The sequence below is a fragment of the Geotrypetes seraphini genome, chromosome 9 (genome assembly GCF_902459505.1).
Source record: "Geotrypetes seraphini chromosome 9, aGeoSer1.1, whole genome shotgun sequence".
Classification (NCBI taxonomy): domain Eukaryota; kingdom Metazoa; phylum Chordata; class Amphibia; order Gymnophiona; family Dermophiidae; genus Geotrypetes; species Geotrypetes seraphini.
This window is the reverse complement of record NC_047092.1, coordinates 86,418,199-86,440,039: the sequence shown is the minus strand read 5'-3', so window position 1 is coordinate 86,440,039 and position 21,841 is coordinate 86,418,199. Positions and strand designations below refer to the sequence as shown.

The window sequence follows — 21,841 nt, the reverse complement described above, 5'->3', positions numbered from 1 at the left end:
TCTAAGTCTCCTCTTCTCCAGGAAAAAGAGACCCAGTTTCTCCAATCTCTCAGCTTATGAAAGGTTTTCCATCCACTTTATCAGACGCATCGCTCTCCTCTGAACCCTCTCGAGTAACGCCATGTCCTTCTTAAGGTACAGTTTTGTAAAAGGGGGAGCAGTACTCCAGATGCGGATGCAGTACTTCAGATGCGGACGAATCATCGTCCGATACAATGGCAGGATAACTTCTTTCGTTCTGGTTGTAATACCCTTCTTGATTATGTCTAGCATTCTGTTTGCCTTCTTAACAGCCACTGCGCACTATGCCGTTGGCTTCATTGTCATGTCCACCATTACCCCCAAGTCCCTTGGAACTCTCATTTAATAACATCCCTCCCATCGTATAGTTGTACCTCAGGTTTCTGTTTCCCACATGTAATATTTTGCATTTCTCAACGTTGAACTTCATCTGCCATCTCGTCACCCATTCCCCTAGTTTGTTCAAGTCCCTTTGCAATTCTTCCTAGTCCTCTTTAGTCCGAGCTCCACTAAATAGTTTGGTGTCGTCTGCAAATTTTATTATCTCACACTTCATCCCTGTTTCTAGATCATTTATGAATATATTAAATAGCACCGAGCCCTGCGGGACCCCACTCGTGACCCTCCTCCAGTACGAGTAGTGGCCCTTCACTCTTACCCTCTGTTTCCTACCTGCCAAACAGTTTCTGATCCATCTATGTACGTCTCCTTCCACCCCATGGTTCTTCAGTTTCCAGAGTAGGCGTCTATGGGGTCTCCTTTGTCCATCCGTTTGTTAATTCCTTCGAAGAAGTGCAATAAGTTTGTTAGGCACAATCTCCCCTTGCAGAAATCATGTTATCAGAAGTTAATTTCTTTCAAAATGTTCATCGATGTTTTCTTTTATCAGTGCTTCCGCCATTTTCCCCGGAACCAAGGTCAGACTCACCGGTCTGTAGTTTCCCGGGTCACCTCTTGATCCCTTTTTAAAGATGGGCGTAACGTAGATTGCAAATTTGCTGCAGTAGTTCCGCTATCTCCTCCTTTAATTCCTTCAGAACCCTTGGATGGATTCCATCCAGACCCAGGGATTTGTTAGTTTTTTAGTTTTTCTATCTGCCTGCGTACATCTTCAAGGCTCACTTCCATGGATGTTAATTTTTCTGCTTGATTTCCATTGAAGAATTGCTCAGGTTCTGGTATGTTGGATGTGTCTTCGTTTGTAAATACAGATGAAAAGAACATGTTAAGTCTTTCTGCCACTCAGGAGGAGGTGGACAAGTTTCAGCTTCTGAAGGTGGATGCATTGGTGGCAGCCATTTCTAAAAGAACCACTCTTCCAGTAGAAGGGGGAGTGGGACTTAAGGATTCACAGGACAGGAAGCTAGAGTCTACCTTGAAGGCTTCATTCAGTGTTGCAGCCCTGACTCTGCAGATGGCTGTGTGCAGTTCATATGCAGCACGGGCCTGTCTTCAATGGGTCCAATGGATCACGGATGATATGGTAGAGTCCGGGGTGGCTCTATCCCAGACTTTCCAGATGTGGAGTCAGGGCTGGCATATCTAGCAGATGCTTTATATGATATGATTAGGGCCTCAGCTAAGCAGATTTCCCTGGCTGTGGTGTCTAGGAGGCATTTATGGCTGCAGCATTGGGCAGCGGACGTGACCTCTAAGTTACGTTTAGTACATTTGCCGTTTAAGGGTCAATTGTTGCTTGGAAAAGACCTGGAGAGGTTAGTTAAGGAATTTGGAGACTCTAAGTCTCAGAGGTTATCCGAGGATAGACCAAGAAGTTTGTCTCAGTCGCTACCCTCTAGGCCACGTTTTAGAGATACCAGGAGTTATAGCCAGGGAGATCGACGTATAGGGCATCATATGACACGTCCTACAGTGCCAGGTCAAAGTTTACTCAGAGGCGATCTGGGCATCCTCCTAAGCCTTCTTCCATCCAGTCAGATGGTCCGCAGACATCACAGTCTGCTAAATGACGGGTTAGGGGATCCTTCCGTTGATTGGGAAGGGGGACAGCGGGTCTCCTCTGGTGCTGTGGGCTAGTTGGTATAGGACATTAAGTCCTTATTGTTATTTTCGCAAGTTACGCATTAGATTCTTCTCTCGTGGCGTAGATTGTGTTGGAATCCTGTGTCTTCTAGTTATCTGGTGGGATACAGGGGGTCAAGCAGGTCTTACTTCCTCCTAAGGCTGCTTGATTTTTTTCAGAGTTTTTGGATGAGAGAACTTAAAGTGCTTTTTATGATTTTGGAGGTCGTTTCATCTCTTTATACTCTTCCTAGTAGTAGAAAGGGCTCTTTTCCCTGGAAAAGTGGAGGCTTAGAGAGGACATGATAGAGACTTACAAGATCATGAAGGGCATAAAGAAAGTGGAGAGGGACAGATTCTTCAAACTTTTGAAAACTACAAGAACGAGAAGGCATTCGGAAAAATTAAGAGGGGACAGTTTCAGAACCAATGCTAGGAAGTTCTTCTTCACTCAAAGGGTATGGACACCTGGAATGTGCTTCCAGAGGGTATGATAGGACAGAATACGATATTGGGGTTCAAGAAGGGATTGGATGATTTCCTGAAGAAAAAGGGGTAGAAGGGTATAGATAGAGGATTACTATACAGGTCCTGGGCCTGATGGGCCGCCGCGTGAGTGGGCTGCTGGGCGTGATGGACCTCTGGTCTGACCCAGCAGAGGCACTGCTTATGTTCTTATGTTATGTTCTTATGGAGCAGATGAATCCAGAGCCCCACACTGGTGTGTTCTCGGAAGGGATTTTGTTGTTTCCTTGGTGGATCAGGATGTTCTTTTTGCTTATGGGAAAGAAGTTTGTTGATATGGGGCTGAATTGTTCCTGATGCTTTGGCAAGAGCGATACTGGCTGGCCAGGAGGGATTCCATCCAAGATATACCGGCAAGTCAGTTCTGTATCTCCACCTGCTGGTAGATGTGTGCTATCCCACTTGTCTCTGGATTCATCTGCTGCATCTAAAGGAAAGAAAATTAACAGGTAGGATATAATTTTACTATACTTCCTATAGCCTACCAAATTCCTTACAAATATAATACAATCACTTTTTTAGTTATGTTTTCTGCCCTCCCTTCTTTTTTACTTAGTTTTTTGGTTCATTATACTGCATGGAGATCTCTCCACTCATCAAATCTCTTATGTACCTTCCTTTAAGCAATTATTTATTGATGTACACAGAAATTCATCGTTCTCAGTTATGGTACCTGTTTTTTGGAACTATCTCCCTATCTACCTTTGTGAAGAAAAATCCCCTGGGAGCTGACATGCCCTTTGACCTTGTTGTGGGTTTAAGTACAGGCTGAATGTTTCCTGAGTAAAAATCCCTCTGGGTTTCAGGGTGCATGCTGCGTTTCCCGCCCCTAGCAGTCTGAAGATCTTCAAGTCTGATCATTTTTGAGCTGTTCTGAGGCAGAAAATTATTTTCCTCCATTCAGCTGCAGTGTACAGAGCTGGCAGGCAGGCACTTCATAGACTGTTAATAAACCTTCATTATTTCCTATGGGAACTTTGTGAGTGGTCTGTGGAACTCTGTAAAACTCATTTTTGTGAGTTTTTTAGTGCAGGCTTCACATCTCCCACCACACCCATATCGCTGGGAATTTTTAACTTTCAGATTTGCTTTATTTTTGCTGTTTTTGGCACGGAATTTGCTGGTGGCAGCCATCTTGGATTTTTTTTTTCAAAGTTTAATTTCTGCCTCAAAACCTCTCAATTTTGTTAAAAATCATTTGGGATGGACTCCTCAACCCCTAATCTGTGCATGGAATGGCACTGGAACAGTGACCTTCTGCCGTGTGCTAGAGCACGCTGGGATAGGAGACAGGAGCATCGGGCTTTGCCTCCTTCGGGTCTTCCAGGGCCATCCTGGGTCCATGCTTTTGGAGTTCTTCTGGAGCCTGGCGCCAAATGCCTGAATTCTGAGTCTGGGGACTTCTTTGGCTTTGTGTAGCCACCTCAGTGGGGCCCGGCAGTAGACACAGGGTGTGAATTTTCCCTGGACTTTATTCAGCCCCTCTGGAAGGTATATCTTTGGACCCAGCCCATTTGACAGAGCTGGTGGGCACGTCGTTTTCTTCTAAACTGGTTGCACCAGTGGCAGAGGTCACAGTTCAGAATTCCTCTCATCCAGCTGTGTCAGAGCTCGCTTGCATTAGTTGTCACAGAGATATTATGCCTATCCTGTTTCCTGACACAGTTTCTATTTTGGATCCTGTTGATACCCTTTCTGGGACAAGTTAGCACGATCGCTCAGAGTCCAGATTTGGGTGCAGACCCCACCATCCACAGACTTTTTAAGTATGTCTCTGTCCACTGTTTTATTGCTGATGTCCTGAAAGAACTCAAATTGGAATTTCAAAATTCCACATCACAGTGTTCAGTCATGGACTGTTCTAATATGCTGTCCTTCTTTTTCCATCCCATCTGCAGCTTCCCAGCAGGCTCTTTCCAGCTCTCTAAAGCTATGTCTAGGCTTTATCCACTGGCTCCTGTTTTCAACAGTTTTTTTTCAGCAGCCTAAGTTGGATTCAATCGTGGCGCAGGTTACTAGGTGCACGACCCTCCATAGCGATGAGGAGTAATGCTTAAAGACTCCCAGGATCACAGAGTGCACATTATCTTGAAAAAGCTTTTTGAGATGACTAATTCAGATATGAGGGCTACAGCGGCAGCCTCCTTTGTAGCACCTTATACCCTCATGAGATTGCACCCTCTGTGGATGAGTATGTCTGTCCCCAGCTAGTGATGGAAGGAGTGGATTATGTGGTGGATGCCATTTATAATCTCCTCCAAGTTCTTAGTAAGGTCTTGGCTTATGCGGTGTCTGCACGCTGGACTCTTTGGATCCATCATTGGGCTGGGTACACTGCCTCCAAAGCCATTTTCTGCAGACTTCCTTTCAAGGGTCAGCTTCATTTTAGAAGAGGTCTAGATGACCTCATGGCCAGTGTGACAGATCATCAAGCTAAGTCCTCTCCCTGTGAACAAATCTCATGGGACTTCAGGAGGGAAACATAGTACTTTTCGTCCCTCCCGCAGGTTTCGTCAGGGATCCTGGGGCTCTTCCTCCCAGAGATATTACCATGGTTTCTGTCTTCATTACAATGCTCCCAATTCCAGATGTCCACAGTCATCCAGATCCCATGCAGCTGTTGCTCCTAAAAAGCCCCAGTGATATCAGGTGTCAGGCAGGGCTTCCTCACTTTTTGGGCCGGCTCTCTCTGTTTTATCGAGAATGGACTCACATAGCATTGGATCAATCATTTTGGAAGGGGCACAAGATAAATTTCTTTTGCCTACTTCCAGATTTGTTTCTGGACTCTCCATCAGGTTGGATGGATAGGTAGTCAAAGGTCTGTGCTACATTGCAGCATCTCTTGGACATCCAAGTGATAGAACATAGAAACATAATGGCAGATAAAGGTCAAATGGCCCACCTAGTCTGTCCATCCGCAGTAACCATTATCTCTTTCTCTCTCTGAGAGATCCCATGTGCCTATCCTAGGACCTCTTGAATTCAGACCCAATCTCTGTCTTCACCACCTCTTCCGGGAGATTGTTCCACACATCTACCACCCTTCCTGTAAAAAAAGTATTTTCTCAGATTACTCCGGAGCCTATCACCTCTTAACTTCATCCTATGCCCTCTCATTGCAGAGTTTCCTTTCAAATGAAAGAGACTCGACTCATGCACATTTATATTACTTAGGTATTTAAACATCTCTATCATATCTCCCCTCTCTCGCCTTTCCTCCAAAGTATACAGATTGAGATCTTTAAGTCTGTCCTCATATGCCTTATCACGAAGACCACACATCATTTTAGTAACCTTCCTCTGGACTGACTCCATCCTTTTTATATCTTTTTGAAAGTGTGGCCTCCAGAATTATATACCATATTCTAAATGAGGTCTCACCATAGTATTATACAGAGGCATTAATACCTCATTTTTCCTACTGGCCATACCTCTCCCTATGCAACCTAGCATCCTTCTAGCTTTCACTGTCACCTTTTCAACCTTTTTGGCTACCTTAAGATCATCACATACAATCACACCCAAGTCCCACTCTTCTGTCATACACATAAGTTCTTCACCCCCCAAACTGTACCGTTCCCTCGGGTTTTTGAAGCCCAAATGCATGTCCTTGCATTTCTTAACATTAAATTTTAGCTGCCAAATTTCAGACCATTCTTCAAGCCTCTCCAGGTCTTTCTTCATGTCATTCACACCATCTGCCGTGTCTACTCTATTGCAGATTTTGGTATCATCCGCAAAAAGGCAAATCTTACCCAACAACCCTTCAGCAATATAATTTATAAAAATGTTAAAAAGAACAGGCCCAAGAACAGAACCTTGAGGCACACCACTGGTAACTTCCCTTTCCTCAGAGCGATCTCCATTGATCACTACCATCTGTCGCCTTTACTCAATCAGTTCCTGATCCAGCCCATCACTTTGGGACCCATCCCAAGGGCACTCAGTTTATTTATTAGACATCTGTGTGGAACACTGTCAAAGGCTTTGCTAAAATCTAAATACACAACATCCTCTAACATAAGAACATAAGAATTGCTGCTGTTGGGTCAGACCAGTGTCCATCGTGCCAAGCAGTCTGCTCACGCAGCTGACCTTAGGTCTAAGACCAGTGCCCTAACTGAGACTAACCTTACCTGTGTACGTTCTGGTTCAGCAGGAACTTGTCTAACTTTATCTTGAATCCCTGGAGGGTGTTTTCCCCTATAACAGCCTCCGGAAGAGTGTTCCAATTTTCTACCATTCTCTGGGTGAAGAAGAACTTCCTTACGTTTGTACGGAATCTATCCCCTTTTAACTTTAGAGAGTGCCCTCTCGTTGTCTACCTTTTCACTGTATAAATATCTCCGCTGTATATGTAATTAGTATAATGGGTACACCTCATGTCAAAATGATTGACAGCTGTCAGAGATAAGGATCGACCAATCAGCGTTCACTTTTGGGTTAAGCCCCACCCCGCCCGCCCATTGCCCCACCTTGCCCCACCCCTCCCATAGGAATTATGGTGGTAGCCCCGCCCATGACCCCGCCTCACTCTTCACCTATGCCCCACCCCTCCCATAGGAATGAATGGTGGTGGCCCTGCTCCTCCCATTGCCCCACCCCCTCATGTCCCGCCCCGGAAATGCACTTTTTGATGACATCACCGGAAATGGGGCGTGTTTGACCCCGGAAATACGCTTTCTGATGACATCACCGGAAATGGGAGTGCCTGCCCCTACCGGAAATGCGCTTTTCTGATGATGTGGGCGTAAATAGGGTAAATGAAGCGACAGAAATACGCTTTTCTGACCACGTAGGCGGAAATAGGGGAAACAGACTTAGTCAAAACCCCTCCCGGAAATGATGTGGCCAGAAAAAGAAGCGTCTTTATTTTAACAGTTTTTAGTTAAAAGACAGGGTTTAAGAGCTCATGGATAGAGCAGATCACAAAACAAAAGACATTCACAAAATCTTTCCTGTTTTTAAAATAGAGCAGGGGCCGAAACAATTGAGAAAAGGTTGCATTTGCTTTTAACACACTTTCAGTAGGAATTCTGAGCTAATGGTTAATGGGCCAGCTCCCCTATTGTCATGGTAACAGCTGATAAGCCCCTTGCAGCCCCCCTCCCCTGATAAAGCCAAGGGAGAGAGAGGTGGAGGTGTGTTTAAACATGTCTGAACTTGTCCCGGCCTCCTACTGTTGTCTTAACAATCTGAAAAAAAAACCCAAAAGCAGCTGTCACCTAACAGGACTCTGTTAAAAAGGCAGAGCTATGAAAGAATCTTTATTGAAGCAAATTTATTATGATCCATACGCGGCAGGAAGCTATGGAGGCATTAACCCTCTACTTCAAGCAGCTAAAAAGAGTGATATAACAGTCCGGAGAAAAGATGTGGTGGATTGGGTCACCGGTCAAAACGCATACAATTTACACAGACCGGCTAGAATCCATTTTAAAAGAAATAAAACAATTGTGTCGGAAGTTGACAGACAGTGGCAAAGTGACTTAGTCGACATGTCAGCCTTTCCTGTTATAATACATCTTAACGGTAATAGATATCCTGTCAAAATATGCATAGGTCGTGTGTTTAAAAACAAAAACCGGTCACGAAGTTACCAAAGCCTTTGAAACAATATTTAATTTAGGGCGTACACCTGAAAAACTTCAAACAGACAAGGGTAAATAATTTTTAAATAAGTCTCTGAAGAATTTATTAAAACAAAAAGGTGTTAGCCATTTTGTGACCCATAATGATGTTAAAGCAGCTGTAGTGGAAAGATTTAACAGGACTTTAAAATCCAAAATGTGGAGATATTTTACAGCCCATAATACCTTTACTTATCAAGACGTCCTACAGGCTATAGTGCACAGCTATAATTATAGTTTTCACAGAACGATACAGGCGAGGCCTGTAGATGTGACACCCTCAAACTCTTTGCAGATTTGGAAAACAGTCTACGGTAGTAACATCAAGGCTATCAAAACTTAAAGGAAAATTTCAGAAAGGTCACGAGCAAACATGGACGGTTGAGATATTTATAATAAAAGATGTTTTAAACAGTGGTCAGAGAACAATATACAAGATACAGGATTACGATAGCGAAGCTATACAAGGTTCTTTTTATCCTGAAGAATTACTAAAAGTCAAGCCTCTAGAGGACAGAATATACCATATCGAAAAGGTTCTAAAGGTAAAAGGAGCGGGTAAGAACAAAATTTGTCTCGTGAAATGGAAGGGGTGGCCTGATAAATTTAACAGTTGGGTGAAGGCCTCAGAGATTCAAGACATCTGATTTTGTCTTTTGAAGCAGCACAGAGAGAGAAAAAAACAAAATGAATGACGGTGGCTTTTATATCACATTGCCTAGCAATGCTTCGGCAGCTATTTTTCCCATAATACCAGCTCTAATTTCACCATACAAATAGCTAGGCCTTTGGACTTACAGGGTCCGTGGAAAGCGGGGCTGGTGGAAATACAAAACCCACATACTTGGGAAAATATTAAGAAAGACATAAAGTATGTTGTCACCTCTGGAGAAGGAAATGTATGCCAATTTACAATCCAGAGAGGATATTATGCGACCATAGGGAGGTTATTGGAAACCATGAATCATGACATTAGAAGTGCCTATGAATCTGAGAGACCGCCGAGAATCATATATGACCCCAATACGCGAAGAATTCATGTAAAATCAGAGGATAAGTCTGTTATTTCTGCAAGGGGTGATTTGGCAACCATTTTGGGGGTAAAGGCTAACGTTAATACAAGGCATTCACATTTCCCAGCAAATATCGAGGCCGGCTTTAATACCCTCTACGTGTACACCGATATTGAAGAGCACCAGTTAGTAGGTGACCATTTTGAACAACTGTTGCGCTGTGTTCCAGCTCTAGGGTCAGCGGATAAGTTTATCACCCTCACGCACTATGTACCTGTGAACAAGCAGCACATCGATACCATCACATTTGAAATAAAGACGGATCGGAACAGGAACGTCTCATTTCGTTACGGGAAGGTGATCCTTAAGCTTCACCTGCGGCCCAGGAAGACTGTTGTGTTTTAAAATGTTGGTGTCTAAAGATTACGGAGACCCCAAATACAAAATTTATTACACAGCACAAGCCGGTTATGGACTTTCAGGATATCACGGAGCCTCTGTCATGTACGGTGCCGGTGTAGGTGGCGTATTTTGTAGTCTCTTTAGAAAAGCAATACCGCTTTTGAGAAGGGGGCTTGAAATTATTAAACCACATGTGAAAGGAGCTGCAAAAAACATAGCTAAAGATGTCATGGGCCATGTCGCAACAACCGTTCTAAATAAAATAAACCATTCCGCAGAGCAGGCGGGGTCGGGACTGGCTGTGGTTAGAAGGGCTGTTAAAAGAAAGAGGACCCATCCTCAAGAGATTCTGCAAGGACCTCCAAAACCTTTTAAAAGAAAGAAACCTCAAGGTAACAAATCACAGAAGCTATCCAACGGACCCAAGAAGAGAAGGACCCGTTCTACGAAACGTGATATATTCTAAAAAACCATGGCTTTTGTATACAACGGCTCTGAAGAATGCATTAAATCAGAACTAGATCTGTTTGAGCTATCCCCAACCCAAACCAGTATCGAAAAAAGCATCTATGTGGAAATACCACCATTATCAGCTTTATCGGAAACAGCACCTTTGGACTTCTACATAGCGGGGCACGGTGAAGACTACATTGATTTAAACAACACTCTCCTGCATCTGACCTGTAAAATTGTGAAAGAAGACGGTTCAGATATTGACGCAGCCGCCAAAGTAGCCCTGGTAAACTACCCGATTGCATCTATTTTTAGCCAATTGGATGTTACCCTGGGAGACCAGCTGATTAGTCAGAGTAATAACTGTTACCCCTAAAGAGCCCTCATAGAGCTGATCCTCAATTACGGTGAAGGAGCCCTCAAATCACAGTTCACAAGCGGCCTGTTTTATATGGATACAGCCGAACATCACGACGTTGGAGATATAGGTGCACGTAATGTGGGTTTTACCGAAAGGGCTCACTTTACAGCATCTAGCCACAAGGTGGAACTGTTGGGACATTTACACAGCGATCTATTTTTTCAAGAAAAGCTACTCATCAACGGCGTAGATCTTAAAATAAAACTGTCACGTAACAAAAACTCTTTCTGTTTAATGAGCAGTGATGCTGACCAAAATTATAAACTCCTTATCTTAAACGCTGCCCTCTTTGTAAAGAGAGTTAAAGTGGCCCCTGGAGTGCGCTTGGGACATGCTGAAGCTCTATTGAAAGCTAACGCCAAGTATGCGATAGACCGTGTGGGGTTGAAGGTGTTTAACATACCGGCCGGCGCCCGTGTGACTAATCAGGAAAATCTCTTTTTGGGGCAGTTACCAAAGCTCATCGTGTTGGGCTTTGTGGATATTGACGTTTCAGTGGTAATTACGCTAAAAACCCTTTCAATTTTAAACATTACGATATTAATTTTGCAGCTCTGTATGTAGATGGTGAACAAGTACCCGGAAAACCTCTACAACCTGACTTTGAAAATGGAAATTGTGTGAGAGAATATATGCAGCTTCTTCAAGCGACCGGTAAACACCTGAAAGACAACGCCCTCCTGGTTGATCGTCAGGAGTTTTACAAAGGTTATATGCTGCTAGCCTTTGACCTATTGCCGGACCAGGAGTGCGCTGACCACTACTCGCTGATCAAAACCGGTAACCTGCGGGCTGAAATACGTTTTGCCAGAGCTTTACCTCACACTGTGAACATGATTGTGTATGGGGTTTTCGACAACATGATAGAAGTTAATCATAGAAGGAATGTTCTTTTTGACCATTCTTGAACATGAACACCGTACAGATCTTCCGTGTTTTAAAGAAGGACTCCTGTGTTGCAGAATCTTTTTTAGATGTACTGCCCAGTGACTGGTTAACAGGATTAGAAATACCAAGGAAACCTGTGGGAATTGTCGTGAACACACACCCACACAACCTACCAGGTGAACACTGGTTGGCCCTCTATGTGACCGGGGACGGGACAGGAGAATTTTTTGATTCTTACGGACAACCACCGGATAGTTTATTCTTTCCTAACAGCATTATGAACTTTTTCAATAAACACTGTAAAGCTGTATTATATCATAATAGACAGTTACAGCACCCGCTGTCTGAGGCCTGTGGCTATCACTGTGTGTTTTTTTTTACATCATCGCTGTAAAGGGCAACCTTTTGAAAATATTTTAGAAATGTATTCTGAAGATTTAATGCAAAATGATGAAATGGTACTGAAATTTGTAAAAAATAAAAAACAAGTCTTGTGTAGACCTTTTCAAAACCCGTTTCATACACCCCAGGGCTATGTTTCCTACCATGAATGTCATGCTGTTTCTAAATAAAAAAAGTAAACCTTAAAATCAAAATGTCTGCAGTCTTTTATTTTCATTTTTAAAAAACATGATTTTATTGAAGATATGTTTTTATACACTCAGCCACCGGTAACTGGTTAATAATTTACATCTTTTATGAGGAAGGAGTTCTTTGGTCTTGGCAGGTTTTGTATATAGTTCAGGAACCTTCATAGCTGGGCTCTCCTTGAGGCGTAACAGTACCTCTCTGTTGGCTGCGTTACCCACAACCGAGGAAGGCATATTTAATTGAGCTAAGGTTTGCATGAACTCCCCCCAGCCTAGGGGCCTTCTTTGCTCTGAAAGAGCATGGGTCTGCGTAACACTGCGAACAAGGTCGAGCAGGTTAGAACCACTGATAGGTGTTCCTTGGTATACAAATGTACCATCTCCCACCCAGGATGCAACACTTTTGTTTTTTGACAGTTTGTTAAGCAGGACTTCGGCATTTTTCCTATAGCGCGTATTGATGCTGTTTAACACTTCTTGAACCACAGAGTCGGGTGGTATACTATTTTCTGGAGTGGGGGTTGTTGAAGCATCAACCGGTCCCTGTAGATACACATTTAGCTTTTCTTTTTCCATATCCCTTTGTCTGTTCAACACGAGATAACGTTGTAACACTTCTGAATAACGTTTAACTTTTTCATGGTCGGACAGACCAGGGCTCTGCAGTATGTTTTTCATTTCCTCGTCTAACCTAAGTATGGTTGAGGTTCTAATATTTTCTTCCCGGTCTATGGGGTTTCTCAAGCGCTCGAGTTGTTGACTAGGGACCAGGTACATTTTTTCAGCGTAATGCATCAGCGGTTTGTCAGAAGACCCGTTATCAACGGTATAGCAAAACTTAACAAGGGCCCTATAAAGCCGCCCGATTGTTTCACCAACTGCTTCTTTTTTTTCTTAAGGGTTAATCTTTTATCACGCAGTCTTTTTATGGCGTGGCGCTTCCCTTTTAAAACCTTTATCTGGTTTTGTGAAAGCGGGATGTTACCTTTTAGGGTGTTGAGAGCGATTTCAGCTATAGCAGCCACCAAATCATCAGAGGCTGTATTCAGGATGGCTTTTCTGTGCTGCAGCGAGGCTTGGACTAAAAGTTTTAAAAGGGGCAGGTTTCTCTTTACACGGCTAGACATGTTACTTGAGACACGCCCCAGCGTATATGAAGGGATCTGGTTATGGATTCACAGCCTTTTATGGGTTGATTGTGGTTTTACACAATATACCGTTGTCCAGTCTGGCGGGAAAATGTCCTTTCTCAATCTGTAAGCTACAGGCGTTGTGGTATTTAAGTCCACACAGAGATAGCCGTACGGCTTTCTGGTGGCATCCTCGAAGGCTTCCAAAAAAAATTGTGATTTTCCAGGGTACATCTGCCTAGCTAGAATGGCTACCTGTAACTTATCTCTAGGATTCTTAAAGAGAACCACGTATTTGGTGTTTAAAGTTATAGTCCGGCTTGTTTTACCCTAGCAGAAAACATTCTGAACTATATATATGATGCTCAGGTTTCTGTGATGTACGTACTTAGTAAAGGCATTCTCTGTTTCGCCGCTTTTACAGGCAGAATCCATTAGATCATCTATAATAACCAAGTTTACTTTATGGGTTGGAAACATTCGGTCTTCGTTAAAAGTATCAGGCAAAATGTCCGTAAAAGTAATAAAAGGATATTTATTTAACATTTCTTTATACAAAGGTTGCCAACAACTATAACACCAAACAATATTGTCAGGCATGACAGACAATACACGGCCAGCGTGTTCTAACAGTTTTTTAACAAAGAAGCTCTTGCCTGAATTGGACGGTCCTGCTAATATACAAGAGAAAGGGTGCGACCAGCGGGCATCTACCGTTCTAGTATCAGTAGGGTAGTGTGCTGAACCCATCCTCCTCCTTCACTCTTTTGTCATACACAACTTGCTGTGTTTTTTTAATCACACCGGTTTCTATAGCCCACCTCTTTTTGTTTCTTATAATACCGGTTTGTTGCACCCCTATCTTTTTCTGGGGTAAACCCTCTGCACCCTGTTTGTAGTCAAAAACTAGATCTTTTAAACTAGTAAAATTGATTTTCTGGCTGTTTTCTACATTTAACATTATCCCTTTCACTTTCATACAGGTCTTTCCACTTGTCAGTTTGTAACCGTATGTTTTAGGACCCGCTGATACATACTCAGTTATATGTTCATCGGCAGGTATCTCACTGGTGAGCTCCCCTAAATAATTGCCCAGAGGGGGGTTCCAGTCACCCTCCCGGCTCACAAATATCACAGAATCTGTATCGTGGTACAGACAACGTTCTTGTAGATTGTCTAGAAGTTTGTACAACTCTAAATGCGCATAGGCTGTTGTAAAACAGGCTATGAAAACATTAGTGTTACCGGGCAAAGTAGTGCGGTCTTTTGAGTGCTTCCAAGACATGCAGGCTGTTTCATCATCGATAAAGTCACACGATGAAACCTCAAATTCAGGGGAAAACAGATATTTAAAGAAATCATCAGGCTCTCTGACAATGCTAACGGTAGGCAGGTTTGTCCTTTGACCAAATTTCCCCCACAGAGAATTTAAGAAAAGTTTTGCTATTTGGTGTTTAGCAGGGTTTAACTGAATATGGTCTGCCCGCAAAAGTACACCTTCTTTTCTATAGAAATCAGAGATGTACATGTTTTGTTTTACTGTATCATTGCACCACCGGGGGTAGTCAGAAGCCTCTTGTTTTTGACGGAGGTGTATTTTGATGTATTCAGAAAAGAGACTGTCAGATTTTTGCTCGAAATGCCAGATTTCATAGATTTCAACAACCACATAACCTTTTGCAATGGCAACATCCATCTCCACCATGCACCAAGTCCCCACGAAAGCTCTCTCCTCATCCGTATGGGCACACGTTTCTGGTTGCCGTGCGTCGGCACACGTACGGCACAAAGGAAACATAAGCTTACCCCCCACCCTGACGGGTAACACCAGGAAAAAGAGCTTTCTTGGAGGATATACTTTTGCTTTTATAAAACCAAAGTAATTTGTGGGTGGACCAAAGTTGTCATAAATGATTTGCGGATGGCCTGTTGGATATTCCTTTGTTTTATTGACAAATGGGTATAGGCTGGTAAAATCGTAATAGTGTATTTTTTCCCCAGGTTTTGTTTTGTAGTATAGAGAAACAGCATTTGTTCTACCCCCAAAAAGGGCATCTCGTGGGGCCAAGGGTTGTGGTAATGCAGCGCTAGCCAGGAAGTCTGCACAGCCCCTATCATTTTCTTTGACCATCCGCTTCCACTCATGCTCCCACAGACTTACGACCTTGAAGCCCAGGCTTTCCAGGTAGGCTGTCTTTAGCTGCTTTTTGTAATAAAGAGAGCCATAGGTCGTGGCTGCTGCAGGATTCTGGTCTTTATCATTATAACAGACCGGACAGCCGTGATAAAAGCAATTATTAAATTCAAAAGCTGTTTCTACCCCATCAATGACAGCGTAACCGTCAAGAAAATAAGACTCCACCTTTCTTTCACCCCCGTTCAGAGCATGCATGATCTGTATATTTTGTGCAGCCTCTTGATACAGCAACCATTGAATAGAGGGGGATGAATATCTCTTTTTGTGTCTGCGATAGTTATCCGGGGGGATGAGCGCCACGGTCTTGGGTTCTAAAAACATAAATCTGAACATGGCCATACATACAGAGGCTAGGGTTATATATTGGAAAGGGTCTAAACAATTCATTAGAATTTCAGAAGTACCCTCACGTTCTACAACCACATCTTTCTGTGTCATTTTCATGATTTCTGCTCTGTAGAGAACACATGCCTGTCGCAAAATAGCCACATCCTGTTGACAGTAATAAGCCAACTCTTTTTTGCAAATCAAACGTCTTGTGCTGGTTGTCCTTGTAACATTTTAAAAATTCCTCTTTTTCTTCAGGCATCATGTTTCTCACACCATAATGCTCCATATCCGGCATATGCCCCATATAGTTTTGATTTTCTTGAGTATTAAAAAAATGCGGGAAATAACCCTTACAGCCTGGAAAACCTAAGGCCTTTGGAAGTTTGCTAAGTTTCATAGGTTGGAAATTTAGAGAGTCTATGAAAGGAATAGCTAAAGGTTCTACTGTGATTTGTAAAAGCTTACAACCTTGAACCAACAGATCTGTGTCCATCTTTTCCTTTAACAGTTGGCTAAGAACAAAATACCCGTCATAGCCTTTGGCATTATGGGCTATGAAGGTATAGTCTTTAAATTTTTTGTCACAAAAAACCTGTATAAAAGCAAAAATACACTCAAGACCCTTGAATTCCCATTTTCTTGTTTCGTACAAGTCCTCGGCATATATGTAATTAGGAATGTGCCAGTCCGTTTCCTGCATACATTCGCAATCATAAATAATATACTTTTCAGATGTTTTGAGTTTATCGATGGGTGTCATAAAGCATAAGTGTATGTCATCACCGCTTAAGGGTTCACGGCATAGCTTACACATCCTACCCTTACATTTATGTTTTTCGTTCACATAGGACTCACATTTCAGACACAATGTTTTAGATAAACACTCCACTTCTTTTTTCTGCGCCAGCTGCATATGTCTATCTAAGCAGTCTTTAGAGCGACAACACATCTTGCAATTAGGACACCTCTGCTGTATACCGTCATTGTTCAAACACATCTGTGTCGAAGAAAGACGACACCATAATGTACAGGAGTGGTCGTGACTATAGAGCTTCTGGCAAAAAGTACAGAAATTACGCTCCCCATAGAATTTTTTGACATCGGTTATGCCGTAGAAATGATCGTCATGTAGCAATAAGAAAACCGTTTTTGGATAAATGGGCTGGTCTGATGTTTTAAAGCAACACCACAAGTTTGTATAAAACACAACTTATATTTATCTTTAAATGTTGTTCTATGGTTGCTACATCATCGAGCATGACTTTTTTATGTACCGACCACCCCAAATCATTATGTAGCTTTTCAGCACCTATTAACAGTTCAGCATCTGTGAGTTTTACGGGGGACATAAGGGCTGTAAGGCTACCGGCAAAACACAGGTTATTGCCTGTGTTATTCAAATCTATTAAATACATCATTTTTTTCTGGAAAATCTGGCTAAACAGTATAGATTTTAACACCCTACGACCCCCACCACCCTTGTTTCTTATTACAAGTACAACAACACGGAATAAATCACAGACCTGTATTTCTCTGTGACTTTGAAGAAGTTTAGCAACCTGGTCTAAGAAATCATCAGCATCTAGCGATTCAGGATTTAATTTACCAGAAAACAAGGAGTTGTGAAAAAGTGACGAATGTAGATGCACTTGTACGTAGTCACCGGGCAATACTCTGTTGCTAACATCGTCCAGGATATGTTGAATGCCTTGGCGTATAGCATTTTGAGCATCACTTAATGATGTTATCCTGTCTAAATTAATGAAACAAAATTATTCTGAATAAAGCACACCATGAAACTTATCCAGTTTACGATCCCATCTTTTCACAAATTGGACATAGTTGATTGGTTCTGAATCTTCAGAAGGACCTAATGCACTCTTATTTGAACCATCCTCTGACACTTTGCTGCTATCAGAATAATTATCAACTTCATAACATTCTCCTTCTTCTGTGCTGTCCGGCTGTGCTTCTTTGCTGTTAAACTTTTCTGTCGGCTTCACGGTATCTGCTTGTGACTTTCTAACATTTTCTTGATCTACAATTTATAACATAGCATGACCGTTAATACTTTTTTCCCTTTGAGGATCTGTCTTTGCTTAACATTTTCTTCATCAACAATTATAAAAGTAATGACATTTTCTTTTACACTAGTCTCCTTACAAAATCAGAATACTTACTATTTCGTTTATCTTTTGGTTTCCTGTAAGCAGCTTTGGACTCTGGTTCCCCGTGTAAGAAGCTTTTACTATGCGATCTTTTCCTGTTATACTTTTCCGTCAGGTTCATGGTATCTGCTTGCGACTTTCTAACATTTTCCCGATCTACAATTTATAACATAGCATAACCGTTAATACTTTTCCCACCCTTGAGGATCTGACTGCCTAATATTTTCTTGATCAACCATTATAAAAGTAATGACATTTTCTTTTAACACTAGTCTCCTTACAAAACCAGGATACCTACTATTTCGTTTATCTTTTGGCTTCCGGTAAGGAGCCGGTTGTTGGTTAGAACTTGTCGATGTAGAAGGTGTTTCTTGGTCTAATCATAACGAAAAAAAAGAATGTTTTGTAGATGCTGTTTTTAAAAACCAACATATGTGCCAGATAATACATTTGTCACTTACTGTTTAATATCTGTTGTCTTTTTCTGGTAAGAGATAGTTTATTTCTACCATCAGATCCCCGTTCCTGTTTTTAAATGCAATGATAGATTCAGAGAAAGAAAAAATGATATCCCTAAAACCAAAAATAAAAGCCCCTTTTCTTTTTTTTTTTTTTTATTATTTCTTTATTCAATTTTCAAAAATACAATTCAAGATTTACTTGTACAGAAAGCTGTTAAGTCAAGAAAAAAAATCACAATAATATTATAAATTCAAAGATACTTAATTAAACTTAATTCAGCTCAAGTCCACATAGGATCCAAAATGTTATTATGAACGGAGAGAAACAAGAAATTATTATTAAGGAAAATAATGCTAGTCAGCTAGTGAGGACATCTATTTTTCTATACTCCTTCTTTCTTTTCCTTCTCGAGCCGAGAAAGAGATAGGAAGGATGTCAGCTGGTAAGGCTCAAAGAAAACATATTTTTGAGAATTATATTGTATAAAGCATTTACAAGGATATCGTAGGAAAAATGTTGCTCCAAGAGCTATGATTCCCGGTTTTAACATAAGAAACTCTTTTCTTCGCCTTTGTGTGTCTCTAGCTAAGTCTGGAAACATTTGTATTTTAAGTCCCATAAATTCTTTCGCTCTATTTTTAAAGAAAAGTCTCAAAATCCAATTCTTGTCTATTGTTAGAGCTAAAGTTGCCACTAATGTTGGGGGAGTAGCCATTTCTCTATCTGATAATTCCAATAATGCCGATACATCCATTGGTCCTTGGCTTTCTTCCTGTTGCTGAATTTGATTTTTCTTGGGAAGATAGTACCCCTGTGTAAATGGAGGTAATGAACCCCCAGGAACATCTAATATTTCCGTCAGGTATCGTTTTAACATCTCACACGGAGTGATGGTTGTAATTCGTGGAAAATTAATCAATCTGATATTGTTGGCTCTTGAAAAATTTTCAAATGACTCAATCTTCCTTCTCAAATTTACATTGTCCTTAATTAAAGTCTCTTGAACCTGTTTGGAAGATTTTAATTCACTTTTGATACTATCCAAAGATATATTAGAGTCAGCAATGTCTTGTTTTATTGAGGAAATTTCTTTTTCTTGGTCTTTCATTTTCCCCTCCACTTGCACTTGTTGAATATTAGTTGTTTTTACCATATTAGCCACCAAGTCCCACAAGGCATCTAGAATAACTTATTGGGGCTTGACTATAATAGGAAATTGTAAATGAGTAATCAAAAGTTTTTGCTCACCAGTCGACCGCTCTCCTCCACTTCCCTCCGCCAGAGTAGGTCCAGATTCAGTTGTTACTGCAACCCCGTCCGTATTCAGGCTCTCCTGCAGAGCTTGTGAGCCTGAAACGGCTTCCTCAACACTGCTCCGCGCAGCCTCCGGGGGAGAGCCCATCCCGACTTCCGGTAGGCTCTCGACCCCTGGGGAGCTGGTTGCACGGGGGTGCATAGGAGGAGGTCTTACGTCGGGACTCAACGTGATCTCAAAACTTCGGTGAGACACCTCTGTTCCGTTCACATGAGGTGTCTCTAACCGCAAATCTCCCGACATCGTCATGGTGCCCTGGAGTTGCCGAAACAGCGCTTCAATATTTCCGGAGGTAGGTGTTCCGGAGCGCAGGGAGGCCCCACCAGTGCTCTTTCCCCTTCTTTTCGGCATGTTAAAGAACAGATTAAAGCTCAAAGAAGAGCTCAGAAATCTTCAACTTGGCGTCTGTTCAGCGACCTGCTTTAGCGACTTGCATCCGCGGCCATCTTGGATCAGCTCCCTGTATCACTTCCCATAAAAGCCCCTTTTCTACTCACCATGTTAGCAGTTGATGTATCCGGGGTCCGGTGTAGCACCCACAAAAACCAGAACGCTTGCTGGTCTTCTCATAGTTTATTTTATACACTTACACCCCCCTCTATAGAGGTTATCCATTCACAAAGGCTTTTTTGTATGTCTAAGGCCGCTGCTAGAGCTTGTTTGTCTTGGTTAGTCATTTTAGATACCAAAATGACCCCTACGTGTCTAGAGCCTAGTTCCTTATAACCTGTCACACCTTCTATTGTTTTAGTTTGGGCTGATAATACATGTGGCTAGCCATTTCTAAAACACACCACACATTTTATAATTTTTTAAAAAAATCTTTATTTTACAACAATAAAATGTTTTAACTTTTATACAAACAAACATACCGTTACACACTGTATTTCCCACAATCCCGAGAATAAAAAAAAACAAAAAAACATGTTTTAAAAAGCATTTCTTTTGAAGAATGATTTATAATCGGTGTCATGGATTAAATCATTTACAATCTCTACATATGCACCATCTCTCATGAAATTGACCAATCTATTGAGTAGTCGTGGCCCGTTTATAGAGGTCTTAATATCTCTGAGTAAATCAATGATTATATTAATGCTTTCATTACAAAGCATCAATATTTTCATTTTATAGCTTACAAAAGTGACTACATTTACCACACGTCCTAGGCATAGCATGTCACAAGTTTTTTTGAGTTTCTGCTGTATTTCCTTATGTCCCCATATCAAGCAATCGTGGTGTTTTTGCCCACCAGCACGTATTAAGCAGGCTCCACAATCTTCATCCTTCACGCCTTGCAGACATTTATTTAGAATGCAGTATACAGCTACCTTTATAACTGATTTAAGTTCTGTTGGTGTTTTGGAAAGGCCTATGCCGGTCCATAGACCATAATCACAAGAATCTTCAGATTTACGCTCATTCACCGCTGGTTCTCTTTGAAACGAGCAGAAAAAACACAAACATGATAGATTTATCATCGGTATGTACATCTTGTCCACAGGTTTCTGTGATCGTGAAGATCCGCCACTTCCCTACAAAAAAAACAAACATACAGAAATAAATTTTCCTTTTTAAAACACATGAACACATTCAGCTTCATAAACCCTTCAATGACCCCTGGTAATAAAAAGTGCGTGTGTGTCTCTCTCTTACCGTGGAAGATCCTGGCTTTTCCAACATGTCTGTTGCTTCGGCTTCAGGAGCGGCTTCATAAAATTAAATATCTGAAGTATTATCCTCTGGTAGTTCATAGCCTACATCTTCATTTTCTGTGTCTGAATCATATAACTTTTGAGCATCTGGAAACTCTTGTATTTCAGAATCTGTTAATTTGTGCGTATGCTCCCCGGTATCTGCCGTCGCGTCAATCAGTTTTTCAGCCGGTGAGTAACCCTCTTTCTCCGCATTACAGTCTTTAAGAAAGTTACGAAGCCTCTTGGTAGGCCTTTTTTCAGTTACCTGCGTGTTAAAGGGGTCCATATTTTCTTTGTCTGATTCATACAGTTTTTCTGTCTTTGGGTAACCCTCTTTTTCTACATCACGATCTTTAAGAAAGTAACTCAATCTACAAGCCTTCGTGACAGTCATTTTGTTTGACGGCTTGAGAACCTTTATTTCTGTTGCTAACAGCTGTGAGAACTTTTTATTTCTGATGTTAACAGCTGTTAAAGATCTAAGACATACATCATTATGACAACACCAGGGGGACCGGGACAAGTTTAAACACACCTCCTCCCTCTCCCCCTTGACTTTATCAAGAAGGATGAA

General features: G+C 41.8%; 1 protein-coding gene and 1 long non-coding RNA gene across 7 annotated transcripts in view; both read left to right on the top strand.

The window, feature by feature from the left end:
* The window catches only part of BRAF (B-Raf proto-oncogene, serine/threonine kinase), a 1,024,017-nt gene that overhangs the window by 956,980 nt on the left and 45,196 nt on the right, over positions 1–21,841 (top strand). The gene's annotated exons all lie outside the window — the stretch shown is intronic.
* Positions 7,110–21,095, top strand: LOC117366861. The gene is made up of 3 exons (XR_004540657.1): positions 7,110–7,146; positions 14,488–14,491; positions 20,959–21,095. It is a non-coding gene; the product is annotated as an uncharacterized LOC117366861 (long non-coding RNA).